At 51.8% G+C, this 25,633-nt stretch overlaps 41 non-coding genes across 41 annotated transcripts; 10 read left to right on the top strand and 31 right to left on the bottom strand.

Moving 5' to 3' along the window:
* Positions 1-198: 198 nt before the first annotated feature.
* Positions 199-280, bottom strand: Trnas-aga (transfer RNA serine (anticodon AGA)). The gene has a single exon. It is a non-coding gene; the product is annotated as a tRNA-Ser (tRNA).
* A 140-nt stretch (positions 281-420) lies between these two features.
* On the bottom strand, positions 421-493 carry Trnak-uuu (transfer RNA lysine (anticodon UUU)). Its single transcript has one exon. It is a non-coding gene; the product is annotated as a tRNA-Lys (tRNA).
* An 831-nt stretch (positions 494-1,324) lies between these two features.
* Positions 1,325-1,397, bottom strand: Trnam-cau (transfer RNA methionine (anticodon CAU)). Its single transcript has one exon. It is a non-coding gene; the product is annotated as a tRNA-Met (tRNA).
* Positions 1,398-2,371: 974 nt separating this feature from the next.
* On the top strand, positions 2,372-2,443 carry Trnag-ucc (transfer RNA glycine (anticodon UCC)). The gene has a single exon. It is a non-coding gene; the product is annotated as a tRNA-Gly (tRNA).
* A 265-nt stretch (positions 2,444-2,708) lies between these two features.
* On the bottom strand, positions 2,709-2,790 carry Trnas-aga (transfer RNA serine (anticodon AGA)). The gene has a single exon. It is a non-coding gene; the product is annotated as a tRNA-Ser (tRNA).
* Positions 2,791-2,930: 140 nt separating this feature from the next.
* On the bottom strand, positions 2,931-3,003 carry Trnak-uuu (transfer RNA lysine (anticodon UUU)). The gene has a single exon. It is a non-coding gene; the product is annotated as a tRNA-Lys (tRNA).
* Positions 3,004-3,834: 831 nt separating this feature from the next.
* Trnam-cau (transfer RNA methionine (anticodon CAU)) lies at positions 3,835-3,907 on the bottom strand. Its single transcript has one exon. It is a non-coding gene; the product is annotated as a tRNA-Met (tRNA).
* A 974-nt stretch (positions 3,908-4,881) lies between these two features.
* Positions 4,882-4,953, top strand: Trnag-ucc (transfer RNA glycine (anticodon UCC)). Its single transcript has one exon. It is a non-coding gene; the product is annotated as a tRNA-Gly (tRNA).
* A 265-nt stretch (positions 4,954-5,218) lies between these two features.
* On the bottom strand, positions 5,219-5,300 carry Trnas-aga (transfer RNA serine (anticodon AGA)). Its single transcript has one exon. It is a non-coding gene; the product is annotated as a tRNA-Ser (tRNA).
* Positions 5,301-5,440: 140 nt separating this feature from the next.
* On the bottom strand, positions 5,441-5,513 carry Trnak-uuu (transfer RNA lysine (anticodon UUU)). Its single transcript has one exon. It is a non-coding gene; the product is annotated as a tRNA-Lys (tRNA).
* An 830-nt stretch (positions 5,514-6,343) lies between these two features.
* Trnam-cau (transfer RNA methionine (anticodon CAU)) lies at positions 6,344-6,416 on the bottom strand. Its single transcript has one exon. It is a non-coding gene; the product is annotated as a tRNA-Met (tRNA).
* A 974-nt stretch (positions 6,417-7,390) lies between these two features.
* Trnag-ucc (transfer RNA glycine (anticodon UCC)) lies at positions 7,391-7,462 on the top strand. Its single transcript has one exon. It is a non-coding gene; the product is annotated as a tRNA-Gly (tRNA).
* A 265-nt stretch (positions 7,463-7,727) lies between these two features.
* Positions 7,728-7,809, bottom strand: Trnas-aga (transfer RNA serine (anticodon AGA)). Its single transcript has one exon. It is a non-coding gene; the product is annotated as a tRNA-Ser (tRNA).
* Positions 7,810-7,949: 140 nt separating this feature from the next.
* On the bottom strand, positions 7,950-8,022 carry Trnak-uuu (transfer RNA lysine (anticodon UUU)). Its single transcript has one exon. It is a non-coding gene; the product is annotated as a tRNA-Lys (tRNA).
* Positions 8,023-9,902: 1,880 nt separating this feature from the next.
* On the top strand, positions 9,903-9,974 carry Trnag-ucc (transfer RNA glycine (anticodon UCC)). The gene has a single exon. It is a non-coding gene; the product is annotated as a tRNA-Gly (tRNA).
* A 265-nt stretch (positions 9,975-10,239) lies between these two features.
* Trnas-aga (transfer RNA serine (anticodon AGA)) lies at positions 10,240-10,321 on the bottom strand. Its single transcript has one exon. It is a non-coding gene; the product is annotated as a tRNA-Ser (tRNA).
* Positions 10,322-10,461: 140 nt separating this feature from the next.
* Positions 10,462-10,534, bottom strand: Trnak-uuu (transfer RNA lysine (anticodon UUU)). The gene has a single exon. It is a non-coding gene; the product is annotated as a tRNA-Lys (tRNA).
* An 832-nt stretch (positions 10,535-11,366) lies between these two features.
* On the bottom strand, positions 11,367-11,439 carry Trnam-cau (transfer RNA methionine (anticodon CAU)). Its single transcript has one exon. It is a non-coding gene; the product is annotated as a tRNA-Met (tRNA).
* A 974-nt stretch (positions 11,440-12,413) lies between these two features.
* Positions 12,414-12,485, top strand: Trnag-ucc (transfer RNA glycine (anticodon UCC)). Its single transcript has one exon. It is a non-coding gene; the product is annotated as a tRNA-Gly (tRNA).
* Positions 12,486-12,750: 265 nt separating this feature from the next.
* On the bottom strand, positions 12,751-12,832 carry Trnas-aga (transfer RNA serine (anticodon AGA)). The gene has a single exon. It is a non-coding gene; the product is annotated as a tRNA-Ser (tRNA).
* Positions 12,833-12,972: 140 nt separating this feature from the next.
* Positions 12,973-13,045, bottom strand: Trnak-uuu (transfer RNA lysine (anticodon UUU)). Its single transcript has one exon. It is a non-coding gene; the product is annotated as a tRNA-Lys (tRNA).
* Positions 13,046-13,877: 832 nt separating this feature from the next.
* On the bottom strand, positions 13,878-13,950 carry Trnam-cau (transfer RNA methionine (anticodon CAU)). Its single transcript has one exon. It is a non-coding gene; the product is annotated as a tRNA-Met (tRNA).
* A 974-nt stretch (positions 13,951-14,924) lies between these two features.
* On the top strand, positions 14,925-14,996 carry Trnag-ucc (transfer RNA glycine (anticodon UCC)). Its single transcript has one exon. It is a non-coding gene; the product is annotated as a tRNA-Gly (tRNA).
* A 265-nt stretch (positions 14,997-15,261) lies between these two features.
* Positions 15,262-15,343, bottom strand: Trnas-aga (transfer RNA serine (anticodon AGA)). The gene has a single exon. It is a non-coding gene; the product is annotated as a tRNA-Ser (tRNA).
* A 140-nt stretch (positions 15,344-15,483) lies between these two features.
* Positions 15,484-15,556, bottom strand: Trnak-uuu (transfer RNA lysine (anticodon UUU)). Its single transcript has one exon. It is a non-coding gene; the product is annotated as a tRNA-Lys (tRNA).
* Positions 15,557-16,387: 831 nt separating this feature from the next.
* On the bottom strand, positions 16,388-16,460 carry Trnam-cau (transfer RNA methionine (anticodon CAU)). The gene has a single exon. It is a non-coding gene; the product is annotated as a tRNA-Met (tRNA).
* Positions 16,461-17,434: 974 nt separating this feature from the next.
* Positions 17,435-17,506, top strand: Trnag-ucc (transfer RNA glycine (anticodon UCC)). Its single transcript has one exon. It is a non-coding gene; the product is annotated as a tRNA-Gly (tRNA).
* Positions 17,507-17,771: 265 nt separating this feature from the next.
* Trnas-aga (transfer RNA serine (anticodon AGA)) lies at positions 17,772-17,853 on the bottom strand. Its single transcript has one exon. It is a non-coding gene; the product is annotated as a tRNA-Ser (tRNA).
* Positions 17,854-17,993: 140 nt separating this feature from the next.
* Positions 17,994-18,066, bottom strand: Trnak-uuu (transfer RNA lysine (anticodon UUU)). Its single transcript has one exon. It is a non-coding gene; the product is annotated as a tRNA-Lys (tRNA).
* An 832-nt stretch (positions 18,067-18,898) lies between these two features.
* Trnam-cau (transfer RNA methionine (anticodon CAU)) lies at positions 18,899-18,971 on the bottom strand. Its single transcript has one exon. It is a non-coding gene; the product is annotated as a tRNA-Met (tRNA).
* A 974-nt stretch (positions 18,972-19,945) lies between these two features.
* Trnag-ucc (transfer RNA glycine (anticodon UCC)) lies at positions 19,946-20,017 on the top strand. Its single transcript has one exon. It is a non-coding gene; the product is annotated as a tRNA-Gly (tRNA).
* A 265-nt stretch (positions 20,018-20,282) lies between these two features.
* Trnas-aga (transfer RNA serine (anticodon AGA)) lies at positions 20,283-20,364 on the bottom strand. The gene has a single exon. It is a non-coding gene; the product is annotated as a tRNA-Ser (tRNA).
* Positions 20,365-20,504: 140 nt separating this feature from the next.
* Trnak-uuu (transfer RNA lysine (anticodon UUU)) lies at positions 20,505-20,577 on the bottom strand. Its single transcript has one exon. It is a non-coding gene; the product is annotated as a tRNA-Lys (tRNA).
* An 831-nt stretch (positions 20,578-21,408) lies between these two features.
* On the bottom strand, positions 21,409-21,481 carry Trnam-cau (transfer RNA methionine (anticodon CAU)). The gene has a single exon. It is a non-coding gene; the product is annotated as a tRNA-Met (tRNA).
* Positions 21,482-22,455: 974 nt separating this feature from the next.
* Trnag-ucc (transfer RNA glycine (anticodon UCC)) lies at positions 22,456-22,527 on the top strand. Its single transcript has one exon. It is a non-coding gene; the product is annotated as a tRNA-Gly (tRNA).
* Positions 22,528-22,792: 265 nt separating this feature from the next.
* On the bottom strand, positions 22,793-22,874 carry Trnap-agg (transfer RNA proline (anticodon AGG)). The gene has a single exon. It is a non-coding gene; the product is annotated as a tRNA-Pro (tRNA).
* Positions 22,875-23,014: 140 nt separating this feature from the next.
* On the bottom strand, positions 23,015-23,087 carry Trnak-uuu (transfer RNA lysine (anticodon UUU)). The gene has a single exon. It is a non-coding gene; the product is annotated as a tRNA-Lys (tRNA).
* Positions 23,088-23,917: 830 nt separating this feature from the next.
* On the bottom strand, positions 23,918-23,990 carry Trnam-cau (transfer RNA methionine (anticodon CAU)). The gene has a single exon. It is a non-coding gene; the product is annotated as a tRNA-Met (tRNA).
* Positions 23,991-24,964: 974 nt separating this feature from the next.
* Trnag-ucc (transfer RNA glycine (anticodon UCC)) lies at positions 24,965-25,036 on the top strand. Its single transcript has one exon. It is a non-coding gene; the product is annotated as a tRNA-Gly (tRNA).
* Positions 25,037-25,301: 265 nt separating this feature from the next.
* Trnas-aga (transfer RNA serine (anticodon AGA)) lies at positions 25,302-25,383 on the bottom strand. The gene has a single exon. It is a non-coding gene; the product is annotated as a tRNA-Ser (tRNA).
* Positions 25,384-25,523: 140 nt separating this feature from the next.
* Positions 25,524-25,596, bottom strand: Trnak-uuu (transfer RNA lysine (anticodon UUU)). The gene has a single exon. It is a non-coding gene; the product is annotated as a tRNA-Lys (tRNA).
* Between the last annotated feature and the right edge of the window lie 37 nt (positions 25,597-25,633).

Raw genomic sequence — 25,633 nt, forward strand, 5'->3', positions numbered from 1 at the left:
TTACTCCACGCAGACCATCCTGTAGTATGTCCCGACTTGTCCCGACTTTGCTCGGCTGACGCGAAAGCTGACGCTTGGAATTCGCCCTTATCAAAAGGACAGGCACTATAAACGGCTGTGAGAGGCGAGGTACCAAAACGACAGGCAAACTGCGAAATTTTCTGCTCCTTCTTCTTAAACAAAAAAAGAAAAAACGGACGCAGTCGGTAGGACTCGAACCTACGCTCCCAGAGGGAATCTGATTTCTAGTCAGACGCCTTAACCACTCGGCCACGACTGCTCGTAACTGAAGAGTCCCTCGAATCGTGAAAAATCAAACCCGTCTGCGCAGAATTTTGACAGGAAACGAACTCCGTGCACTGATTACGGCAGGGCTACCATCGCTACGAGACGAGCCATTACGGAAACGTTAAAAATCTTCGCCCGGACAGGGACTCGAACCCTGGACCCTTAGGTTAAAAGCCTAATGCTCTACCGACTGAGCTATCCGGGCTCACGCTTCTTGCGGATGGAGCGGCTGCAAGCAACGTGAATAACTGGAACGCGTGTGTAGGCGTACTACGGTAATATCTGGCTTCTGGCGCAACTGGCGACTTCACCGACTTCCCACTGACGCTGGTAGCAGCCCAACAGCTGACCAGCGCCTCCTCTCCCTTTACCCCGGTGCTGACAGTAATTGCATCATGTGCCTGTTTTCCCCGATTACATTCGGTTGAAGCTCCGCAAGGAGGGCGAAAAACGAACGTTGGAAGGCCAAAACATGGAGCGTTGGGTGCGTAAAAACTTCCGTTCCGGTACCGGGAATCGAACCCGGGCCTCCTGGGTGAAAGCCAGGTATCCTAGCCACTTTTTTTTTTTTTTTTAAATCTCATTTTGTTCGTTTTCGTTCGTTGTATCTGCTCTGGGAGGACGTCGAAAGACACCCGTTCCAGTTCGTTGTTGATCCATTAACTCAGTTTTTTTTAATTACAGAGGGCAGCTAACCCTCTGACCGAGCGCGCTGAGCTACCGTGCCGGCGCCACTAGACCACACCGGATTTGCGCTATGACGTGAGGTTCACTCCGTTTCCTCTCGTATTTCGTGCTGAACCTGGACTCACTGCTGTTCTCTGTTTGCCAGCATATTTGCGCACAGCTCGAAATTGACTATTCGTTATTTTACTCATAACAGGTTAAGAGAAAGATCAAAGTTGTACGTTGTCATAATTGGAAATAAACATTTTGACGCTGAGCGTAGACTCCTTGTGGATAACGAATGACAATTAAGTTCGTTCCCTAGCAACAGCAACACCGTTAATTCAGCCGTGATGTACAGCAAATTAAATGCCCCGGGTGAGGATCGAACTCACGACCTTAAGATTATGAGACTTACGCGCTACCTACTGCGCTACCGAGGCACGTTGCGAGCAACGTTCCAGGAAACTTGGTAAGTCTCGCATATTAGAGATAGAGAGTTTGCGCGCTCTGAAGAATCTGTTGTGTTGCTACACGTGCTTTCCCGACTTGCTAGATTAAACTGCTGCCGCAGCTTTTTCAACGGAACGCAGCACTGCCTGAGGTTACAGTCCATCGCCCTTGCGGCGCCTGAACACAGCGGCCTGTTGGGCCAGGCCGACGTTACAGCTCAGAAATAGCACGCGACCGTCCAAGTACGGTCTCTTGCGTGCTGCGTGTTTGGTTCTTCTCACAGCGAATCCTGCTATACATTCCTGAGGCTGACGGAGCTCAAGCGAGGAATCGGTGCGGCAGCATTATAGCGATAACAGCAGAACGATACATCGGCCGGGAATCGAACCCGGGCCGCCCGCGTGCTAAGCGAGCATTCTACCACTTTTTTTTTCTTCTCATTTCGTTCGTTGCATTTGTTGGGGGCGGACGTCCGATGACGCCCGTTCAAGTTCATCGTTGACTCAGTCTTTTATTACAGAGGGCAGATAACTGTCAGACCGAACACGCTGAGTTATCGTGCCGGCAAACCTTAAGATTATGAGACTTACGCGCTGCTTACTGCACTACTGAGGCACATGCCACTGAACCACCGATGCTCGACAAGCTGCCCGTGCTTCCCGAGCAGTTTTCTGCAGGGAAAGTGGGATTGCCACCCAGCGACGTCGGATGAAACCGAAAAAAGTGCTACACACGCGGAGTCCTCCACTACACTGCCTTAAAACGACCACTCATCACTATCGTGTGAGTAACCTTGCGGCTGCGGCGACTAGTCTCGCCCAAAGACGCAGCGTGCGTGGAGGCGCTACCCGAATGCGTGTGGATGCACCCTCCTAGCTCGTAAAGCGCCTACAGCTACTATCACCGTGGGCCGCTGCTGGCGGGCGGGAAGCCGACACAGCGCGGCGTCGCGAGGAGCGGCTGTGCGGTGGTGGTGTAATGGTGAGCATAGTTGCCTTCCAAGCAGTTGATCCGGGTTCGATTCCCGGCCACCGCAAGTAACGCTAGTTTTTTCGTATATAGTATGTGAGCCGCGTGCTGTTAAATTAACGTTTTTGTCGTCGTTACTCCACGCAGACCATCCTGTAGTATGTCCCGACTTGTCCCGACTTTGCTCGGCTGACGCGAAAGCTGACGCTTGGAATTCGCCCTTATCAAAAGGACAGGCACTATAAACGGCTGTGAGAGGCGAGGTACCAAAACGACAGGCAAACTGCGAAATTTTCTGCTCCTTCTTCTTAAACAAAAAAAGAAAAAACGGACGCAGTCGGTAGGACTCGAACCTACGCTCCCAGAGGGAATCTGATTTCTAGTCAGACGCCTTAACCACTCGGCCACGACTGCTCGTAACTGAAGAGTCCCTCGAATCGTGAAAAATCAAACCCGTCTGCGCAGAATTTTGACAGGAAACGAACTCCGTGCACTGATTACGGCAGGGCTACCATCGCTACGAGACGAGCCATTACGGAAACGTTAAAAATCTTCGCCCGGACAGGGACTCGAACCCTGGACCCTTAGGTTAAAAGCCTAATGCTCTACCGACTGAGCTATCCGGGCTCACGCTTCTTGCGGATGGAGCGGCTGCAAGCAACGTGAATAACTGGAACGCGTGTGTAGGCGTACTACGGTAATATCTGGCTTCTGGCGCAACTGGCGACTTCACCGACTTCCCACTGACGCTGGTAGCAGCCCAACAGCTGACCAGCGCCTCCTCTCCCTTTACCCCGGTGCTGACAGTAATTGCATCATGTGCCTGTTTTCCCCGATTACATTCGGTTGAAGCTCCGCAAGGAGGGCGAAAAACGAACGTTGGAAGGCCAAAACATGGAGCGTTGGGTGCGTAAAAACTTCCGTTCCGGTACCGGGAATCGAACCCGGGCCTCCTGGGTGAAAGCCAGGTATCCTAGCCACTTTTTTTTTTTTTTTAAATCTCATTTTGTTCGTTTTCGTTCGTTGTATCTGCTCTGGGAGGACGTCGAAAGACACCCGTTCCAGTTCGTTGTTGATCCATTAACTCAGTTTTTTTTTAATTACAGAGGGCAGCTAACCCTCTGACCGAGCGCGCTGAGCTACCGTGCCGGCGCCACTAGACCACACCGGATTTGCGCTATGACGTGAGGTTCACTCCGTTTCCTCTCGTATTTCGTGCTGAACCTGGACTCACTGCTGTTCTCTGTTTGCCAGCATATTTGCGCACAGCTCGAAATTGACTATTCGTTATTTTACTCATAACAGGTTAAGAGAAAGATCAAAGTTGTACGTTGTCATAATTGGAAATAAACATTTTGATGCTGAGCGTAGACTCCTTGTGGATAACGAATGACAATTAAGTTCGTTCCCTAGCAACAGCAACACCGTTAATTCAGCCGTGATGTACAGCAAATTAAATGCCCCGGGTGAGGATCGAACTCACGACCTTAAGATTATGAGACTTACGCGCTACCTACTGCGCTACCGAGGCACGTTGCGAGCAACGTTCCAGGAAACTTGGTAAGTCTCGCATATTAGAGATAGAGAGTTTGCGCGCTCTGAAGAATCTGTTGTGTTGCTACACGTGCTTTCCCGACTTGCTAGATTAAACTGCTGCCGCAGCTTTTTCAACGGAACGCAGCACTGCCTGAGGTTACAGTCCATCGCCCTTGCGGCGCCTGAACACAGCGGCCTGTTGGGCCAGGCCGACGTTACAGCTCAGAAATAGCACGCGACCGTCCAAGTACGGTCTCTTGCGTGCTGCGTGTTTGGTTCTTCTCACAGCGAATCCTGCTATACATTCCTGAGGCTGACGGAGCTCAAGCGAGGAATCGGTGCGGCAGCATTATAGCGATAACAGCAGAACGATACATCGGCCGGGAATCGAACCCGGGCCGCCCGCGTGCTAAGCGAGCATTCTACCACTTTTTTTTTCTTCTCATTTCGTTCGTTGCATTTGTTGGGGGCGGACGTCCGATGACGCCCGTTCAAGTTCATCGTTGACTCAGTCTTTTATTACAGAGGGCAGATAACTGTCAGACCGAACACGCTGAGTTATCGTGCCGGCAAACCTTAAGATTATGAGACTTACGCGCTGCTTACTGCACTACTGAGGCACATGCCACTGAACCACCGATGCTCGACAAGCTGCCCGTGCTTCCCGAGCAGTTTTCTGCAGGGAAAGTGGGATTGCCACCCAGCGACGTCGGATGAAACCGAAAAAAGTGCTACACACGCGGAGTCCTCCACTACACTGCCTTAAAACGACCACTCATCACTATCGTGTGAGTAACCTTGCGGCTGCGGCGACTAGTCTCGCCCAAAGACGCAGCGTGCGTGGAGGCGCTACCCGAATGCGTGTGGATGCACCCTCCTAGCTCGTAAAGCGCCTACAGCTACTATCACCGTGGGCCGCTGCTGGCGGGCGGGAAGCCGACACAGCGCGGCGTCGCGAGGAGCGGCTGTGCGGTGGTGGTGTAATGGTGAGCATAGTTGCCTTCCAAGCAGTTGATCCGGGTTCGATTCCCGGCCACCGCAAGTAACGCTAGTTTTTTCGTATATAGTATGTGAGCCGCGTGCTGTTAAATTAACGTTTTTGTCGTCGTTACTCCACGCAGACCATCCTGTAGTATGTCCCGACTTGTCCCGACTTTGCTCGGCTGACGCGAAAGCTGACGCTTGGAATTCGCCCTTATCAAAAGGACAGGCACTATAAACGGCTGTGAGAGGCGAGGTACCAAAACGACAGGCAAACTGCGAAATTTTCTGCTCCTTCTTCTTAAACAAAAAAAGAAAAAACGGACGCAGTCGGTAGGACTCGAACCTACGCTCCCAGAGGGAATCTGATTTCTAGTCAGACGCCTTAACCACTCGGCCACGACTGCTCGTAACTGAAGAGTCCCTCGAATCGTGAAAAATCAAACCCGTCTGCGCAGAATTTTGACAGGAAACGAACTCCGTGCACTGATTACGGCAGGGCTACCATCGCTACGAGACGAGCCATTACGGAAACGTTAAAAATCTTCGCCCGGACAGGGACTCGAACCCTGGACCCTTAGGTTAAAAGCCTAATGCTCTACCGACTGAGCTATCCGGGCTCACGCTTCTTGCGGATGGAGCGGCTGCAAGCAACGTGAATAACTGGAACGCGTGTGTAGGCGTACTACGGTAATATCTGGCTTCTGGCGCAACTGGCGACTTCACCGACTTCCCACTGACGCTGGTAGCAGCCCAACAGCTGACCAGCGCCTCCTCTCCCTTTACCCCGGTGCTGACAGTAATTGCATCATGTGCCTGTTTTCCCCGATTACATTCGGTTGAAGCTCCGCAAGGAGGGCGAAAAACGAACGTTGGAAGGCCAAAACATGGAGCGTTGGGTGCGTAAAAACTTCCGTTCCGGTACCGGGAATCGAACCCGGGCCTCCTGGGTGAAAGCCAGGTATCCTAGCCACTTTTTTTTTTTTTTTAAATCTCATTTTGTTCGTTTTCGTTCGTTGTATCTGCTCTGGGAGGACGTCGAAAGACACCCGTTCCAGTTCGTTGTTGATCCATTAACTCAGTTTTTTTTAATTACAGAGGGCAGCTAACCCTCTGACCGAGCGCGCTGAGCTACCGTGCCGGCGCCACTAGACCACACCGGATTTGCGCTATGACGTGAGGTTCACTCCGTTTCCTCTCGTATTTCGTGCTGAACCTGGACTCACTGCTGTTCTCTGTTTGCCAGCATATTTGCGCACAGCTCGAAATTGACTATTCGTTATTTTACTCATAACAGGTTAAGAGAAAGATCAAAGTTGTACGTTGTCATAATTGGAAATAAACATTTTGACGCTGAGCGTAGACTCCTTGTGGATAACGAATGACAATTAAGTTCGTTCCCTAGCAACAGCAACACCGTTAATTCAGCCGTGATGTACAGCAAATTAAATGCCCCGGGTGAGGATCGAACTCACGACCTTAAGATTATGAGACTTACGCGCTACCTACTGCGCTACCGAGGCACGTTGCGAGCAACGTTCCAGGAAACTTGGTAAGTCTCGCATATTAGAGATAGAGAGTTTGCGCGCTCTGAAGAATCTGTTGTGTTGCTACACGTGCTTTCCCGACTTGCTAGATTAAACTGCTGCCGCAGCTTTTTCAACGGAACGCAGCACTGCCTGAGGTTACAGTCCATCGCCCTTGCGGCGCCTGAACACAGCGGCCTGTTGGGCCAGGCCGACGTTACAGCTCAGAAATAGCACGCGACCGTCCAAGTACGGTCTCTTGCGTGCTGCGTGTTTGGTTCTTCTCACAGCGAATCCCGCTATACATTCCTGAGGCTGACGGAGCTCAAGCGAGGAATCGGTGCGGCAGCATTATAGCGATAACAGCAGAACGATACATCGGCCGGGAATCGAACCCGGGCCGCCCGCGTGCTAAGCGAGCATTCTACCACTTTTTTTTTCTTCTCATTTCGTTCGTTGCATTTGTTGGGGGCGGACGTCCGATGACGCCCGTTCAAGTTCATCGTTGACTCAGTCTTTTATTACAGAGGGCAGATAACTGTCAGACCGAACACGCTGAGTTATCGTGCCGGCAAACCTTAAGATTATGAGACTTACGCGCTGCTTACTGCACTACTGAGGCACATGCCACTGAACCACCGATGCTCGACAAGCTGCCCGTGCTTCCCGAGCAGTTTTCTGCAGGGAAAGTGGGATTGCCACCCAGCGACGTCGGATGAAACCGAAAAAAGTGCTACACACGCGGAGTCCTCCACTACACTGCCTTAAAACGACCACTCATCACTATCGTGTGAGTAACCTTGCGGCTGCGGCGACTAGTCTCGCCCAAAGACGCAGCGTGCGTGGAGGCGCTACCCGAATGCGTGTGGATGCACCCTCCTAGCTCGTAAAGCGCCTACAGCTACTATCACCGTGGGCCGCTGCTGGCGGGCGGGAAGCCGACACAGCGCGGCGTCGCGAGGAGCGGCTGTGCGGTGGTGGTGTAATGGTGAGCATAGTTGCCTTCCAAGCAGTTGATCCGGGTTCGATTCCCGGCCACCGCAAGTAACGCTAGTTTTTTCGTATATAGTATGTGAGCCGCGTGCTGTTAAATTAACGTTTTTGTCGTCGTTACTCCACGCAGACCATCCTGTAGTATGTCCCGACTTGTCCCGACTTTGCTCGGCTGACGCGAAAGCTGACGCTTGGAATTCGCCCTTATCAAAAGGACAGGCACTATAAACGGCTGTGAGAGGCGAGGTACCAAAACGACAGGCAAACTGCGAAATTTTCTGCTCCTTCTTCTTAAACAAAAAAAGAAAAAACGGACGCAGTCGGTAGGACTCGAACCTACGCTCCCAGAGGGAATCTGATTTCTAGTCAGACGCCTTAACCACTCGGCCACGACTGCTCGTAACTGAAGAGTCCCTCGAATCGTGAAAAATCAAACCCGTCTGCGCAGAATTTTGACAGGAAACGAACTCCGTGCACTGATTACGGCAGGGCTACCATCGCTACGAGACGAGCCATTACGGAAACGTTAAAAATCTTCGCCCGGACAGGGACTCGAACCCTGGACCCTTAGGTTAAAAGCCTAATGCTCTACCGACTGAGCTATCCGGGCTCACGCTTCTTGCGGATGGAGCGGCTGCAAGCAACGTGAATAACTGGAACGCGTGTGTAGGCGTACTACGGTAATATCTGGCTTCTGGCGCAACTGGCGACTTCACCGACTTCCCACTGACGCTGGTAGCAGCCCAACAGCTGACCAGCGCCTCCTCTCCCTTTACCCCGGTGCTGACAGTAATTGCATCATGTGCCTGTTTTCCCCGATTACATTCGGTTGAAGCTCCGCAAGGAGGGCGAAAAACGAACGTTGGAAGGCCAAAACATGGAGCGTTGGGTGCGTAAAAACTTCCGTTCCGGTACCGGGAATCGAACCCGGGCCTCCTGGGTGAAAGCCAGGTATCCTAGCCACTTTTTTTTTTTTTTTTAAATCTCATTTTGTTCGTTTTCGTTCGTTGTATCTGCTCTGGGAGGACGTCGAAAGACACCCGTTCCAGTTCGTTGTTGATCCATTAACTCAGTTTTTTTTTAATTACAGAGGGCAGCTAACCCTCTGACCGAGCGCGCTGAGCTACCGTGCCGGCGCCACTAGACCACACCGGATTTGCGCTATGACGTGAGGTTCACTCCGTTTCCTCTCGTATTTCGTGCTGAACCTGGACTCACTGCTGTTCTCTGTTTGCCAGCATATTTGCGCACAGCTCGAAATTGACTATTCGTTATTTTACTCATAACAGGTTAAGAGAAAGATCAAAGTTGTACGTTGTCATAATTGGAAATAAACATTTTGACGCTGAGCGTAGACTCCTTGTGGATAACGAATGACAATTAAGTTCGTTCCCTAGCAACAGCAACACCGTTAATTCAGCCGTGATGTACAGCAAATTAAATGCCCCGGGTGAGGATCGAACTCACGACCTTAAGATTATGGAGACTTACGCGCTACCTACTGCGCTACCGAGGCACGTTGCGAGCAACGTTCCAGGAAACTTGGTAAGTCTCGCATATTAGAGATAGAGAGTTTGCGCGCTCTGAAGAATCTGTTGTGTTGCTACACGTGCTTTCCCGACTTGCTAGATTAAACTGCTGCCGCAGCTTTTTCAACGGAACGCAGCACTGCCTGAGGTTACAGTCCATCGCCCTTGCGGCGCCTGAACACAGCGGCCTGTTGGGCCAGGCCGACGTTACAGCTCAGAAATAGCACGCGACCGTCCAAGTACGGTCTCTTGCGTGCTGCGTGTTTGGTTCTTCTCACAGCGAATCCTGCTATACATTCCTGAGGCTGACGGAGCTCAAGCGAGGAATCGGTGCGGCAGCATTATAGCGATAACAGCAGAACGATACATCGGCCGGGAATCGAACCCGGGCCGCCCGCGTGCTAAGCGAGCATTCTACCACTTTTTTTTTCTTCTCATTTCGTTCGTTGCATTTGTTGGGGGCGGACGTCCGATGACGCCCGTTCAAGTTCATCGTTGACTCAGTCTTTTATTACAGAGGGCAGATAACTGTCAGACCGAACACGCTGAGTTATCGTGCCGGCAAACCTTAAGATTATGAGACTTACGCGCTGCTTACTGCACTACTGAGGCACATGCCACTGAACCACCGATGCTCGACAAGCTGCCCGTGCTTCCCGAGCAGTTTTCTGCAGGGAAAGTGGGATTGCCACCCAGCGACGTCGGATGAAACCGAAAAAAGTGCTACACACGCGGAGTCCTCCACTACACTGCCTTAAAACGACCACTCATCACTATCGTGTGAGTAACCTTGCGGCTGCGGCGACTAGTCTCGCCCAAAGACGCAGCGTGCGTGGAGGCGCTACCCGAATGCGTGTGGATGCACCCTCCTAGCTCGTAAAGCGCCTACAGCTACTATCACCGTGGGCCGCTGCTGGCGGGCGGGAAGCCGACACAGCGCGGCGTCGCGAGGAGCGGCTGTGCGGTGGTGGTGTAATGGTGAGCATAGTTGCCTTCCAAGCAGTTGATCCGGGTTCGATTCCCGGCCACCGCAAGTAACGCTAGTTTTTTCGTATATAGTATGTGAGCCGCGTGCTGTTAAATTAACGTTTTTGTCGTCGTTACTCCACGCAGACCATCCTGTAGTATGTCCCGACTTGTCCCGACTTTGCTCGGCTGACGCGAAAGCTGACGCTTGGAATTCGCCCTTATCAAAAGGACAGGCACTATAAACGGCTGTGAGAGGCGAGGTACCAAAACGACAGGCAAACTGCGAAATTTTCTGCTCCTTCTTCTTAAACAAAAAAAGAAAAAACGGACGCAGTCGGTAGGACTCGAACCTACGCTCCCAGAGGGAATCTGATTTCTAGTCAGACGCCTTAACCACTCGGCCACGACTGCTCGTAACTGAAGAGTCCCTCGAATCGTGAAAAATCAAACCCGTCTGCGCAGAATTTTGACAGGAAACGAACTCCGTGCACTGATTACGGCAGGGCTACCATCGCTACGAGACGAGCCATTACGGAAACGTTAAAAATCTTCGCCCGGACAGGGACTCGAACCCTGGACCCTTAGGTTAAAAGCCTAATGCTCTACCGACTGAGCTATCCGGGCTCACGCTTCTTGCGGATGGAGCGGCTGCAAGCAACGTGAATAACTGGAACGCGTGTGTAGGCGTACTACGGTAATATCTGGCTTCTGGCGCAACTGGCGACTTCACCGACTTCCCACTGACGCTGGTAGCAGCCCAACAGCTGACCAGCGCCTCCTCTCCCTTTACCCCGGTGCTGACAGTAATTGCATCATGTGCCTGTTTTCCCCGATTACATTCGGTTGAAGCTCCGCAAGGAGGGCGAAAAACGAACGTTGGAAGGCCAAAACATGGAGCGTTGGGTGCGTAAAAACTTCCGTTCCGGTACCGGGAATCGAACCCGGGCCTCCTGGGTGAAAGCCAGGTATCCTAGCCACTTTTTTTTTTTTTTTTAAATCTCATTTTGTTCGTTTTCGTTCGTTGTATCTGCTCTGGGAGGACGTCGAAAGACACCCGTTCCAGTTCGTTGTTGATCCATTAACTCAGTTTTTTTTTAATTACAGAGGGCAGCTAACCCTCTGACCGAGCGCGCTGAGCTACCGTGCCGGCGCCACTAGACCACACCGGATTTGCGCTATGACGTGAGGTTCACTCCGTTTCCTCTCGTATTTCGTGCTGAACCTGGACTCACTGCTGTTCTCTGTTTGCCAGCATATTTGCGCACAGCTCGAAATTGACTATTCGTTATTTTACTCATAACAGGTTAAGAGAAAGATCAAAGTTGTACGTTGTCATAATTGGAAATAAACATTTTGACGCTGAGCGTAGACTCCTTGTGGATAACGAATGACAATTAAGTTCGTTCCCTAGCAACAGCAACACCGTTAATTCAGCCGTGATGTACAGCAAATTAAATGCCCCGGGTGAGGATCGAACTCACGACCTTAAGATTATGAGACTTACGCGCTACCTACTGCGCTACCGAGGCACGTTGCGAGCAACGTTCCAGGAAACTTGGTAAGTCTCGCATATTAGAGATAGAGAGTTTGCGCGCTCTGAAGAATCTGTTGTGTTGCTACACGTGCTTTCCCGACTTGCTAGATTAAACTGCTGCCGCAGCTTTTTCAACGGAACGCAGCACTGCCTGAGGTTACAGTCCATCGCCCTTGCGGCGCCTGAACACAGCGGCCTGTTGGGCCAGGCCGACGTTACAGCTCAGAAATAGCACGCGACCGTCCAAGTACGGTCTCTTGCGTGCTGCGTGTTTGGTTCTTCTCACAGCGAATCCTGCTATACATTCCTGAGGCTGACGGAGCTCAAGCGAGGAATCGGTGCGGCAGCATTATAGCGATAACAGCAGAACGATACATCGGCCGGGAATCGAACCCGGGCCGCCCGCGTGCTAAGCGAGCATTCTACCACTTTTTTTTTCTTCTCATTTCGTTCGTTGCATTTGTTGGGGGCGGACGTCCGATGACGCCCGTTCAAGTTCATCGTTGACTCAGTCTTTTATTACAGAGGGCAGATAACTGTCAGACCGAACACGCTGAGTTATCGTGCCGGCAAACCTTAAGATTATGAGACTTACGCGCTGCTTACTGCACTACTGAGGCACATGCCACTGAACCACCGATGCTCGACAAGCTGCCCGTGCTTCCCGAGCAGTTTTCTGCAGGGAAAGTGGGATTGCCACCCAGCGACGTCGGATGAAACCGAAAAAAGTGCTACACACGCGGAGTCCTCCACTACACTGCCTTAAAACGACCACTCATCACTATCGTGTGAGTAACCTTGCGGCTGCGGCGACTAGTCTCGCCCAAAGACGCAGCGTGCGTGGAGGCGCTACCCGAATGCGTGTGGATGCACCCTCCTAGCTCGTAAAGCGCCTACAGCTACTATCACCGTGGGCCGCTGCTGGCGGGCGGGAAGCCGACACAGCGCGGCGTCGCGAGGAGCGGCTGTGCGGTGGTGGTGTAATGGTGAGCATAGTTGCCTTCCAAGCAGTTGATCCGGGTTCGATTCCCGGCCACCGCAAGTAACGCTAGTTTTTTCGTATATAGTATGTGAGCCGCGTGCTGTTAAATTAACGTTTTTGTCGTCGTTACTCCACGCAGACCATCCTGTAGTATGTCCCGACTTGTCCCGACTTTGCTCGGCTGACGCGAAAGCTGACGCTTGGAATTCGCCCTTATCAAAAGGACAGGCACTATAAACGGCTGTGAGAGGCGAGGTACCAAAACGACAGGCAAACTGCGAAATTTTCTGCTCCTTCTTCTTAAACAAAAAAAGAAAAAACGGACGCAGTCGGTAGGACTCGAACCTACGCTCCCAGAGGGAATCTGATTTCTAGTCAGACGCCTTAACCACTCGGCCACGACTGCTCGTAACTGAAGAGTCCCTCGAATCGTGAAAAATCAAACCCGTCTGCGCAGAATTTTGACAGGAAACGAACTCCGTGCACTGATTACGGCAGGGCTACCATCGCTACGAGACGAGCCATTACGGAAACGTTAAAAATCTTCGCCCGGACAGGGACTCGAACCCTGGACCCTTAGGTTAAAAGCCTAATGCTCTACCGACTGAGCTATCCGGGCTCACGCTTCTTGCGGATGGAGCGGCTGCAAGCAACGTGAATAACTGGAACGCGTGTGTAGGCGTACTACGGTAATATCTGGCTTCTGGCGCAACTGGCGACTTCACCGACTTCCCACTGACGCTGGTAGCAGCCCAACAGCTGACCAGCGCCTCCTCTCCCTTTACCCCGGTGCTGACAGTAATTGCATCATGTGCCTGTTTTCCCCGATTACATTCGGTTGAAGCTCCGCAAGGAGGGCGAAAAACGAACGTTGGAAGGCCAAAACATGGAGCGTTGGGTGCGTAAAAACTTCCGTTCCGGTACCGGGAATCGAACCCGGGCCTCCTGGGTGAAAGCCAGGTATCCTAGCCACTTTTTTTTTTTTTTTTAAATCTCATTTTGTTCGTTTTCGTTCGTTGTATCTGCTCTGGGAGGACGTCGAAAGACACCCGTTCCAGTTCGTTGTTGATCCATTAACTCAGTTTTTTTTTAATTACAGAGGGCAGCTAACCCTCTGACCGAGCGCGCTGAGCTACCGTGCCGGCGCCACTAGACCACACCGGATTTGCGCTATGACGTGAGGTTCACTCCGTTTCCTCTCGTATTTCGTGCTGAACCTGGACTCACTGCTGTTCTCTGTTTGCCAGCATATTTGCGCACAGCTCGAAATTGACTATTCGTTATTTTACTCATAACAGGTTAAGAGAAAGATCAAAGTTGTACGTTGTCATAATTGGAAATAAACATTTTGACGCTGAGCGTAGACTCCTTGTGGATAACGAATGACAATTAAGTTCGTTCCCTAGCAACAGCAACACCGTTAATTCAGCCGTGATGTACAGCAAATTAAATGCCCCGGGTGAGGATCGAACTCACGACCTTAAGATTATGAGACTTACGCGCTACCTACTGCGCTACCGAGGCACGTTGCGAGCAACGTTCCAGGAAACTTGGTAAGTCTCGCATATTAGAGATAGAGAGTTTGCGCGCTCTGAAGAATCTGTTGTGTTGCTACACGTGCTTTCCCGACTTGCTAGATTAAACTGCTGCCGCAGCTTTTTCAACGGAACGCAGCACTGCCTGAGGTTACAGTCCATCGCCCTTGCGGCGCCTGAACACAGCGGCCTGTTGGGCCAGGCCGACGTTACAGCTCAGAAATAGCACGCGACCGTCCAAGTACGGTCTCTTGCGTGCTGCGTGTTTGGTTCTTCTCACAGCGAATCCTGCTATACATTCCTGAGGCTGACGGAGCTCAAGCGAGGAATCGGTGCGGCAGCATTATAGCGATAACAGCAGAACGATACATCGGCCGGGAATCGAACCCGGGCCGCCCGCGTGCTAAGCGAGCATTCTACCACTTTTTTTTTCTTCTCATTTCGTTCGTTGCATTTGTTGGGGGCGGACGTCCGATGACGCCCGTTCAAGTTCATCGTTGACTCAGTCTTTTATTACAGAGGGCAGATAACTGTCAGACCGAACACGCTGAGTTATCGTGCCGGCAAACCTTAAGATTATGAGACTTACGCGCTGCTTACTGCACTACTGAGGCACATGCCACTGAACCACCGATGCTCGACAAGCTGCCCGTGCTTCCCGAGCAGTTTTCTGCAGGGAAAGTGGGATTGCCACCCAGCGACGTCGGATGAAACCGAAAAAAGTGCTACACACGCGGAGTCCTCCACTACACTGCCTTAAAACGACCACTCATCACTATCGTGTGAGTAACCTTGCGGCTGCGGCGACTAGTCTCGCCCAAAGACGCAGCGTGCGTGGAGGCGCTACCCGAATGCGTGTGGATGCACCCTCCTAGCTCGTAAAGCGCCTACAGCTACTATCACCGTGGGCCGCTGCTGGCGGGCGGGAAGCCGACACAGCGCGGCGTCGCGAGGAGCGGCTGTGCGGTGGTGGTGTAATGGTGAGCATAGTTGCCTTCCAAGCAGTTGATCCGGGTTCGATTCCCGGCCACCGCAAGTAACGCTAGTTTTTTCGTATATAGTATGTGAGCCGCGTGCTGTTAAATTAACGTTTTTGTCGTCGTTACTCCACGCAGACCATCCTGTAGTATGTCCCGACTTGTCCCGACTTTGCTCGGCTGACGCGAAAGCTGACGCTTGGAATTCGCCCTTATCAAAAGGACAGGCACTATAAACGGCTGTGAGAGGCGAGGTACCAAAACGACAGGCAAACTGCGAAATTTTCTGCTCCTTCTTCTTAAACAAAAAAAGAAAAAACGGACGCAGTCGGTAGGACTCGAACCTACGCTCCCAGAGGGAATCTGATTTCTAGTCAGACGCCTTAACCACTCGGCCACGACTGCTCGTAACTGAAGAGTCCCTCGAATCGTGAAAAATCAAACCCGTCTGCGCAGAATTTTGACAGGAAACGAACTCCGTGCACTGATTACGGCAGGGCTACCATCGCTACGAGACGAGCCATTACGGAAACGTTAAAAATCTTCGCCCGGACAGGGACTCGAACCCTGGACCCTTAGGTTAAAAGCCTAATGCTCTACCGACTGAGCTATCCGGGCTCACGCTTCTTGCGGATGGAGCGGCTGCAAGCAACGTGAATAACTGGAACGCGTGTGTAGGCGTACTACGGTAATATCTGGCTTCTGGCGCAACTGGCGACTTCACCGACTTCCCACTGACGCTGGTAGCAGCCCAACAGCTGACCAGCGCCTCCTCTCCCTTTACCCCGGTGCTGACAGTAATTGCATCATGTGCCTGTTTTCCCCGATTACATTCGGTTGAAGCTCCGCAAGGAGGGCGAAAAACGAACGTTGGAAGGCCAAAACATGGAGCGTTGGGTGCGTAAAAACTTCCGTTCCGGTACCGGGAATCGAACCCGGGCCTCCTGGGTGAAAGCCAGGTATCCTAGCCACTTTTTTTTTTTTTTTAAATCTCATTTTGTTCGTTTTCGTTCGTTGTATCTGCTCTGGGAGGACGTCGAAAGACACCCGTTCCAGTTCGTTGTTGATCCATTAACTCAGTTTTTTTTTAATTACAGAGGGCAGCTAACCCTCTGACCGAGCGCGCTGAGCTACCGTGCCGGCGCCACTAGACCACACCGGATTTGCGCTATGACGTGAGGTTCACTCCGTTTCCTCTCGTATTTCGTGCTGAACCTGGACTCACTGCTGTTCTCTGTTTGCCAGCATATTTGCGCACAGCTCGAAATTGACTATTCGTTATTTTACTCATAACAGGTTAAGAGAAAGATCAAAGTTGTACGTTGTCATAATTGGAAATAAAAATTTTGACGCTGAGCGTAGACTCCTTGTGGATAACGAATGACAATTAAGTTCGTTCCCTAGCAACAGCAACACCGTTAATTCAGCCGTGATGTACAGCAAATTAAATGCCCCGGGTGAGGATCGAACTCACGACCTTAAGATTATGAGACTTACGCGCTACCTACTGCGCTACCGAGGCACGTTGCGAGCAACGTTCCAGGAAACTTGGTAAGTCTCGCATATTAGAGATAGAGAGTTTGCGCGCTCTGAAGAATCTGTTGTGTTGCTACACGTGCTTTCCCGACTTGCTAGATTAAACTGCTGCCGCAGCTTTTTCAACGGAACGCAGCACTGCCTGAGGTTACAGTCCATCGCCCTTGCGGCGCCTGAACACAGCGGCCTGTTGGGCCAGGCCGACGTTACAGCTCAGAAATAGCACGCGACCGTCCAAGTACGGTCTCTTGCGTGCTGCGTGTTTGGTTCTTCTCACAGCGAATCCTGCTATACATTCCTGAGGCTGACGGAGCTCAAGCGAGGAATCGGTGCGGCAGCATTATAGCGATAACAGCAGAACGATACATCGGCCGGGAATCGAACCCGGGCCGCCCGCGTGCTAAGCGAGCATTCTACCACTTTTTTTTTCTTCTCATTTCGTTCGTTGCATTTGTTGGGGGCGGACGTCCGATGACGCCCGTTCAAGTTCATCGTTGACTCAGTCTTTTATTACAGAGGGCAGATAACTGTCAGACCGAACACGCTGAGTTATCGTGCCGGCAAACCTTAAGATTATGAGACTTACGCGCTGCTTACTGCACTACTGAGGCACATGCCACTGAACCACCGATGCTCGACAAGCTGCCCGTGCTTCCCGAGCAGTTTTCTGCAGGGAAAGTGGGATTGCCACCCAGCGACGTCGGATGAAACCGAAAAAAGTGCTACACACGCGGAGTCCTCCACTACACTGCCTTAAAACGACCACTCATCACTATCGTGTGAGTAACCTTGCGGCTGCGGCGACTAGTCTCGCCCAAAGACGCAGCGTGCGTGGAGGCGCTACCCGAATGCGTGTGGATGCACCCTCCTAGCTCGTAAAGCGCCTACAGCTACTATCACCGTGGGCCGCTGCTGGCGGGCGGGAAGCCGACACAGCGCCGCGTCGCGAGGAGCGGCTGTGCGGTGGTGGTGTAATGGTGAGCATAGTTGCCTTCCAAGCAGTTGATCCGGGTTCGATTCCCGGCCACCGCAAGTAACGCTAGTTTTTTCGTATATAGTATGTGAGCCGCGTGCTGTTAAATTAACGTTTTTGTCGTCGTTACTCCACGCAGACCATCCTGTAGTATGTCCCGACTTGTCCCGACTTTGCTCGGCTGACGCGAAAGCTGACGCTTGGAATTCGCCCTTATCAAAAGGACAGGCACTATAAACGGCTGTGAGAGGCGAGGTACCAAAACGACAGGCAAACTGCGAAATTTTCTGCTCCTTCTTCTTAAACAAAAAAAGAAAAAACGGACGCAGTCGGTAGGACTCGAACCTACGCTCCCAGAGGGAATCTGATTTCTAGTCAGACGCCTTAACCACTCGGCCACGACTGCTCGTAACTGAAGAGTCCCTCGAATCGTGAAAAATCAAACCCGTCTGCGCAGAATTTTGACAGGAAACGAACTCCGTGCACTGATTACGGCAGGGCTACCATCGCTACGAGACGAGCCATTACGGAAACGTTAAAAATCTTCGCCCGGACAGGGACTCGAACCCTGGACCCTTAGGTTAAAAGCCTAATGCTCTACCGACTGAGCTATCCGGGCTCACGCTTCTTGCGGATGGAGCGGCTGCAAGCAACGTGAATAACTGGAACGCGTGTGTAGGCGTACTACGGTAATATCTGGCTTCTGGCGCAACTGGCGACTTCACCGACTTCCCACTGACGCTGGTAGCAGCCCAACAGGTGACCAGCGCCTCCTCTCCCTTTACCCCGGTGCTGACAGTAATTGCATCATGTGCCTGTTTTCCCCGATTACATTCGGTTGAAGCTCCGCAAGGAGGGCGAAAAACGAACGTTGGAAGGCCAAAACATGGAGCGTTGGGTGCGTAAAAACTTCCGTTCCGGTACCGGGAATCGAACCCGGGCCTCCTGGGTGAAAGCCAGGTATCCTAGCCACTTTTTTTTTTTTTTTTAAATCTCATTTTGTTCGTTTTCGTTCGTTGTATCTGCTCTGGGAGGACGTCGAAAGACACCCGTTCCAGTTCGTTGTTGATCCATTAACTCAGTTTTTTTTTAATTACAGAGGGCAGCTAACCCTCTGACCGAGCGCGCTGAGCTACCGTGCCGGCGCCACTAGACCACACCGGATTTGCGCTATGACGTGAGGTTCACTCCGTTTCCTCTCGTATTTCGTGCTGAACCTGGACTCACTGCTGTTCTCTGTTTGCCAGCATATTTGCGCACAGCTCGAAATTGACTATTCGTTATTTTACTCATAACAGGTTAAGAGAAAGATCAAAGTTGTACGTTGTCATAATTGGAAATAAAAATTTTGACGCTGAGCGTAGACTCCTTGTGGATAACGAATGACAATTAAGTTCGTTCCCTAGCAACAGCAACACCGTTAATTCAGCCGTGATGTACAGCAAATTAAATGCCCCGGGTGAGGATCGAACTCACGACCTTAAGATTATGAGACTTACGCGCTACCTACTGCGCTACCGAGGCACGTTGCGAGCAACGTTCCAGGAAACTTGGTAAGTCTCGCATATTAGAGATAGAGAGTTTGCGCGCTCTGAAGAATCTGTTGTGTTGCTACACGTGCTTTCCCGACTTGCTAGATTAAACTGCTGCCGCAGCTTTTTCAACGGAACGCAGCACTGCCTGAGGTTACAGTCCATCGCCCTTGCGGCGCCTGAACACAGCGGCCTGTTGGGCCAGGCCGACGTTACAGCTCAGAAATAGCACGCGACCGTCCAAGTACGGTCTCTTGCGTGCTGCGTGTTTGGTTCTTCTCACAGCGAATCCTGCTATACATTCCTGAGGCTGACGGAGCTCAAGCGAGGAATCGGTGCGGCAGCATTATAGCGATAACAGCAGAACGATACATCGGCCGGGAATCGAACCCGGGCCGCCCGCGTGCTAAGCGAGCATTCTACCACTTTTTTTTTCTTCTCATTTCGTTCGTTGCATTTGTTGGGGGCGGACGTCCGATGACGCCCGTTCAAGATCATCGTTGACTCAGTCTTTTATTACAGAGGGCAGATAACTGTCAGACCGAACACGCTGAGTTATCGTGCCGGCAAACCTTAAGATTATGAGACTTACGCGCTGCTTACTGCACTACTGAGGCACATGCCACTGAACCACCGATGCTCGACAAGCTGCCCGTGCTTCCCGAGCAGTTTTCTGCAGGGAAAGTGGGATTGCCACCCAGCGACGTCGGATGAAACCGAAAAAAGTGCTACACACGCGGAGTCCTCCACTACACTGCCTTAAAACGACCACTCATCACTATCGTGTGAGTAACCTTGCGGCTGCGGCGACTAGTCTCGCCCAAAGACGCAGCGTGCGTGGAGGCGCTACCCGAATGCGTGTGGATGCACCCTCCTAGCTCGTAAAGCGCCTACAGCTACTATCACCGTGGGCCGCTGCTGGCGGGCGGGAAGCCGACACAGCGCGGCGTCGCGAGGAGCGGCTGTGCGGTGGTGGTGTAATGGTGAGCATAGTTGCCTTCCAAGCAGTTGATCCGGGTTCGATTCCCGGCCACCGCAAGTAACGCTAGTTTTTTCGTATATAGTATGTGAGCCGCGTGCTGTTAAATTAACGTTTTTGTCGTCGTTACTCCACGCAGACCATCCTGTAGTATGTCCCGACTTGTCCCGACTTTGCTCGGCTGACGCGAAAGCTGACGCTTGGAATTCGCCCTTATCAAAAGGACAGGCACTATAAACGGCTGTGAGAGGCGAGGTACCAAAACGACAGGCAAACTGCGAAATTATCTGCTCCTTCTTCTTAAACAAAAAAAGAAAAAACGGACGCAGTCGGTAGGACTCGAACCTACGCTCCCAGAGGGAATCTGATTTCTAGTCAGACGCCTTAACCACTCGGCCACGACTGCTCGTAACTGAAGAGTCCCTCGAATCGTGAAAAATCAAACCCGTCTGCGCAGAATTTTGACAGGAAACGAACTCCGTGCACTGATTACGGCAGGGCTACCATCGCTACGAGACGAGCCATTACGGAAACGTTAAAAATCTTCGCCCGGACAGGGACTCGAACCCTGGACCCTTAGGTTAAAAGCCTAATGCTCTACCGACTGAGCTATCCGGGCTCACGCTTCTTGCGGATGGAGCGGCTGCAAGCAACGTGAATAACTGGAACGCGTGTGTAGGCGTACTACGGTAATATCTGGCTTCTGGCGCAACTGGCGACTTCACCGACTTCCCACTGACGCTGGTAGCAGCCCAACAGCTGACCAGCGCCTCCTCTCCCTTTACCCCGGTGCTGACAGTAATTGCATCATGTGCCTGTTTTCCCCGATTACATTCGGTTGAAGCTCCGCAAGGAGGGCGAAAAACGAACGTTGGAAGGCCAAAACATGGAGCGTTGGGTGCGTAAAAACTTCCGTTCCGGTACCGGGAATCGAACCCGGGCCTCCTGGGTGAAAGCCAGGTATCCTAGCCACTTTTTTTTTTTTTTTAAATCTCATTTTGTTCGTTTTCGTTCGTTGTATCTGCTCTGGGAGGACGTCGAAAGACACCCGTTCCAGTTCGTTGTTGATCCATTAACTCAGTTTTTTTTTAATTACAGAGGGCAGCTAACCCTCTGACCGAGCGCGCTGAGCTACCGTGCCGGCGCCACTAGACCACACCGGATTTGCGCTATGACGTGAGGTTCACTCCGTTTCCTCTCGTATTTCGTGCTGAACCTGGACTCACTGCTGTTCTCTGTTTGCCAGCATATTTGCGCACAGCTCGAAATTGACTATTCGTTATTTTACTCATAACAGGTTAAGAGAAAGATCAAAGTTGTACGTTGTCATAATTGGAAATAAACATTTTGACGCTGAGCGTAGACTCCTTGTGGATAACGAATGACAATTAAGTTCGTTCCCTAGCAACAGCAACACCGTTAATTCAGCCGTGATGTACAGCAAATTAAATGCCCCGGGTGAGGATCGAACTCACGACCTTAAGATTATGAGACTTACGCGCTACCTACTGCGCTACCGAGGCACGTTGCGAGCAACGTTCCAGGAAACTTGGTAAGTCTCGCATATTAGAGATAGAGAGTTTGCGCGCTCTGAAGAATCTGTTGTGTTGCTACACGTGCTTTCCCGACTTGCTAGATTAAACTGCTGCCGCAGCTTTTTCAACGGAACGCAGCACTGCCTGAGGTTACAGTCCATCGCCCTTGCGGCGCCTGAACACAGCGGCCTGTTGGGCCAGGCCGACGTTACAGCTCAGAAATAGCACGCGACCGTCCAAGTACGGTCTCTTGCGTGCTGCGTGTTTGGTTCTTCTCACAGCGAATCCTGCTATACATTCCTGAGGCTGACGGAGCTCAAGCGAGGAATCGGTGCGGCAGCATTATAGCGATAACAGCAGAACGATACATCGGCCGGGAATCGAACCCGGGCCGCCCGCGTGCTAAGCGAGCATTCTACCACTTTTTTTTTCTTCTCATTTCGTTCGTTGCATTTGTTGGGGGCGGACGTCCGATGACGCCCGTTCAAGTTCATCGTTGACTCAGTCTTTTATTACAGAGGGCAGATAACTGTCAGACCGAACACGCTGAGTTATCGTGCCGGCAAACCTTAAGATTATGAGACTTACGCGCTGCTTACTGCACTACTGAGGCACATGCCACTGAACCACCGATGCTCGACAAGCTGCCCGTGCTTCCCGAGCAGTTTTCTGCAGGGAAAGTGGGATTGCCACCCAGCGACGTCGGATGAAACCGAAAAAAGTGCTACACACGCGGAGTCCTCCACTACACTGCCTTAAAACGACCACTCATCACTATCGTGTGAGTAACCTTGCGGCTGCGGCGACTAGTCTCGCCCAAAGACGCAGCGTGCGTGGAGGCGCTACCCGAATGCGTGTGGATGCACCCTCCTAGCTCGTAAAGCGCCTACAGCTACTATCACCGTGGGCCGCTGCTGGCGGGCGGGAAGCCGACACAGCGCGGCGTCGCGAGGAGCGGCTGTGCGGTGGTGGTGTAATGGTGAGCATAGTTGCCTTCCAAGCAGTTGATCCGGGTTCGATTCCCGGCCACCGCAAGTAACGCTAGTTTTTTCGTATATAGTATGTGAGCCGCGTGCTGTTAAATTAACGTTTTTGTCGTCGTTACTCCACGCAGACCATCCTGTAGTATGTCCCGACTTGTCCCGACTTTGCTCGGCTGACGCGAAAGCTGACGCTTGGAATTCGCCCTTATCAAAAGGACAGGCACTATAAACGGCTGTGAGAGGCGAGGTACCAAAACGACAGGCAAACTGCGAAATTTTCTGCTCCTTCTTCTTAAACAAAAAAAGAAAAAACGGACGCAGTCGGTAGGACTCGAACCTACGCTCCCAGAGGGAATCTGATTCCTAGTCAGACGCCTTAACCACTCGGCCACGACTGCTCGTAACTGAAGAGTCCCTCGAATCGTGAAAAATCAAACCCGTCTGCGCAGAATTTTGACAGGAAACGAACTCCGTGCACTGATTACGGCAGGGCTACCATCGCTACGAGACGAGCCATTACGGAAACGTTAAAAATCTTCGCCCGGACAGGGACTCGAACCCTGGACCCTTAGGTTAAAAGCCTAATGCTCTACCGACTGAGCTATCCGGGCTCACGCTTCTTGCGGATGGAGCGGCTGCAAGCAACGTGAATAACTGGAACGCGTGTGTAGGCGTACTACGGTAATATCTGGCTTCTGGCGCAACTGGCGACTTCACCGACTTCCCACTGACGCTGGTAGCAGCCCAACAGCTGACCAGCGCCTCCTCTCCCTTTACCCCGGTGCTGACAGTAATTGCATCATGTGCCTGTTTTCCCCGATTACATTCGGTTGAAGCTCCGCAAGGAGGGCGAAAAACGAACGTTGGAAGGCCAAAACATGGAGCGTTGGGTGCGTAAAAACTTCCGTTCCGGTACCGGGAATCGAACCCGGGCCTCCTGGGTGAAAGCCAGGTATCCTAGCCACTTTTTTTTTTTTTTAAATCTCATTTTGTTCGTTTTCGTTCGTTGTATCTGCTCTGGGAGGACGTCGAAAGACACCCGTTCCAGTTCGTTGTTGATCCATTAACTCAGTTTTTTTTTAATTACAGAGGGCAGCTAACCCTCTGACCGAGCGCGCTGAGCTACCGTGCCGGCGCCACTAGACCACACCGGATTTGCGCTATGACGTGAGGTTCACTCCGTTTCCTCTCGTATTTCGTGCTGAACCTGGACTCACTGCTGTTCTCTGTTTGCCAGCATATTTGCGCACAGCTCGAAATTGACTATTCGTTATTTTACTCATAACAGGTTAAGAGAAAGATCAAAGTTGTACGTTGTCATAATTGGAAATAAACATTTTGACGCTGAGCGTAGACTCCTTGTGGATAACGAATGACAATTAAGTTCGTTCCCTAGCAACAGCAACACCGTTAATTCAGCCGTGATGTACAGCAAATTAAATGCCCCGGGTGAGGATCGAACTCACGACCTTAAGATTATGAGACTTACGCGCTACCTACTGCGCTACCGAGGCACGTTGCGAGCAACGTTCCAGGAAACTTGGTAAGTCTCGCATATTAGAGATAGAGAGTTTGCGCGCTCTGAAGAATCTGTTGTGTTGCTACACGTGCTTTCCCGACTTGCTAGATTAAACTGCTGCCGCAGCTTTTTCAACGGAACGCAGCACTGCCTGAGGTTACAGTCCATCGCCCTTGCGGCGCCTGAACACAGCGGCCTGTTGGGCCAGGCCGACGTTACAGCTCAGAAATAGCACGCGACCGTCCAAGTACGGTCTCTTGCGTGCTGCGTGTTTGGTTCTTCTCACAGCGAATCCTGCTATACATTCCTGAGGCTGACGGAGCTCAAGCGAGGAATCGGTGCGGCAGCATTATAGCGATAACAGCAGAACGATACATCGGCCGGGAATCGAACCCGGGCCGCCCGCGTGCTAAGCGAGCATTCTACCACTTTTTTTTTCTTCTCATTTCGTTCGTTGCATTTGTTGGGGGCGGACGTCCGATGACGCCCGTTCAAGTTCATCGTTGACTCAGTCTTTTATTACAGAGGGCAGATAACTGTCAGACCGAACACGCTGAGTTATCGTGCCGGCAAACCTTAAGATTATGAGACTTACGCGCTGCTTACTGCACTACTGAGGCACATGCCACTGAACCACCGATGCTCGACAAGCTGCCCGTGCTTCCCGAGCAGTTTTCTGCAGGGAAAGTGGGATTGCCACCCAGCGACGTCGGATGAAACCGAAAAAAGTGCTACACACGCGGAGTCCTCCACTACACTGCCTTAAAACGACCACTCATCACTATCGTGTGAGTAACCTTGCGGCTGCGGCGACTAGTCTCGCCCAAAGACGCAGCGTGCGTGGAGGCGCTACCCGAATGCGTGTGGATGCACCCTCCTAGCTCGTAAAGCGCCTACAGCTACTATCACCGTGGGCCGCTGCTGGCGGGCGGGAAGCCGACACAGCGCGGCGTCGCGAGGAGCGGCTGTGCGGTGGTGGTGTAATGGTGAGCATAGTTGCCTTCCAAGCAGTTGATCCGGGTTCGATTCCCGGCCACCGCAAGTAACGCTAGTTTTTTCGTATATAGTATGTGAGCCGCGTGCTGTTAAATTAACGTTTTTGTCGTCGTTACTCCACGCAGACCATCCTGTAGTATGTCCCGACTTGTCCCGACTTTGCTCGGCTGACGCGAAAGCTGACGCTTGGAATTCGCCCTTATCAAAAGGACAGGCACTATAAACGGCTGTGAGAGGCGAGGTACCAAAACGACAGGCAAACTGCGAAATTTTCTGCTCCTTCTTCTTAAACAAAAAAAGAAAAAACGGACGCAGTCGGTAGGACTCGAACCTACGCTCCCAGAGGGAATCTGATTTCTAGTCAGACGCCTTAACCACTCGGCCACGACTGCTCGTAACTGAAGAGTCCCTCGAATCGTGAAAAATCAAACCCGTCTGCGCAGAATTTTGACAGGAAACGAACTCCGTGCACTGATTACGGCAGGGCTACCATCGCTACGAGACGAGCCATTACGGAAACGTTAAAAATCTTCGCCCGGACAGGGACTCGAACCCTGGACCCTTAGGTTAAAAGCCTAATGCTCTACCGACTGAGCTATCCGGGCTCACGCTTCTTGCGGATGGAGCGGCTGCAAGCAACGT

Source organism: Schistocerca nitens, unplaced genomic scaffold (genome assembly GCF_023898315.1).
Source record: "Schistocerca nitens isolate TAMUIC-IGC-003100 unplaced genomic scaffold, iqSchNite1.1 HiC_scaffold_377, whole genome shotgun sequence".
In the NCBI taxonomy this organism is placed as follows: domain Eukaryota; kingdom Metazoa; phylum Arthropoda; class Insecta; order Orthoptera; family Acrididae; genus Schistocerca; species Schistocerca nitens.